At 39.0% G+C, this 1,311-nt stretch overlaps 1 long non-coding RNA gene across 1 annotated transcript in view; it reads left to right on the top strand.

Annotated features, from left to right (window-relative positions):
- Positions 1–831: 831 nt before the first annotated feature.
- LOC120083666 overlaps positions 832–1,311 on the top strand; it is a 4,146-nt gene continuing 3,666 nt past the window's right edge. The window contains exons 1-3 of the long non-coding RNA XR_005483492.1: positions 832–855; positions 949–1,001; positions 1,087–1,145. This is a non-coding gene — a long non-coding RNA (uncharacterized LOC120083666). The remainder of the gene's footprint in view (positions 856–948; positions 1,002–1,086; positions 1,146–1,311) is intronic.

Raw genomic sequence — 1,311 nt, 5'->3', positions numbered from 1 at the left:
ATTTAATAGTATAAAGTGGAATAAGGAAAAGAATAAAGTGTAATTATATTTATTTCCTTTATTATTATTATTATTATTATTTTTTAAAAAATCAAATTCTCTTTCTTCCTCACGTATCCCCCCCTTCATCGAAGCCTACCTCTAGCCGCCATGATGCAAACCCAACATCTTCCACCGTCGACCTCGACCAGCATCTTCCGCCGCCGACCTCGACCCTGCATCCTCCTCGAAAGCTGACTGTTCGTGCGCTCAGAACTGGTTTCCGTTCTCCCACACCGAGCTGCTCGCACTCGTGTGCCGCCAGATCTGCTCACGCCAAGTCACGTCGTCGGATCTGAAGCCACGCCATCGACGTCCAGCCGTCCAGTCTCGCCGCCTAGTCATACACACACCCAGCCAGCCGTGCTCTCCCCTCGTCGTTAGCTCGACCTTGTCGTCGAACCAGCTTCCACCGTAAATCTTCTTCGACCTTGGTTCTGATCGAATCTTGGTTGGAGTAGATTTTTGCGTAAGTTTTTGGGTGTTATTGTTGTTCTTGGTTGTTTTTTTGGATCACTGTTATGTCTTGGATTTATAATAATGCTCTTCCTTGCATTTAAAGGTTAATTGGGGGTTTTAGAGGAGAATTTGTGCGCTGTCCAGCGGGTGTTGAAGTTCCTTCTTCGTGCAAATTTGGTAAGTTCCAAGGCTTTGTAACCTCCATTGTGGTTTGGTTTGGGGATTGTTAGATTAATTTTATATGTTTGGTTTGGGTTAAAATTGTTAATATCTCTTGGGTTTGGATTTTAGATTCAAGAATTGAGATGTTTTAGGGTGTTGCTCAATAAGTAAAGGCCAATTATCTATTAAAGTTTGGTAAGTTTGGAGTAAGTTGTTGGGTGGTTTATTTTGAATTAAGATTAATTGTGGAGAATTAAGTTATTAATTTTGAACTTTGTGTATGTTTAGGTAACCAACAGAAGTGGGTTTTGGAAATAAGTTTAAACCGAGCTATAGTTTAGGTAAAGTAAAATTGGTGGTCTTTGAATAATTGGTTAATTTGGAGTTAAACCCAAAATATTGATTTAAATATTGGATTTATTTTAGGTGTTGCTTGTCTTGAAAAAGGATAAGCTTGCTTGGGCTTCTTTGGATTTAACTTTGAGGTAAGTAATCTTACTACTGGAACTACCTACGGGCCAGACATTAGATGTATGCTAGCATGATAAATGTATGTTATGGCAAAATGTTTAGCATGATAGACTGATAGTATAATATGATCAAAGTATATTCTGGTACGAGATTTGATTATTTATTTATGCACATAGACAC

Source organism: Benincasa hispida, chromosome 8 (genome assembly GCF_009727055.1).
Source record: "Benincasa hispida cultivar B227 chromosome 8, ASM972705v1, whole genome shotgun sequence".
NCBI classification, from domain to species: domain Eukaryota; kingdom Viridiplantae; phylum Streptophyta; class Magnoliopsida; order Cucurbitales; family Cucurbitaceae; genus Benincasa; species Benincasa hispida.
Note: the sequence above shows the minus strand (reverse complement) of the source record. Positions and strands in the feature narration are given on the sequence as shown.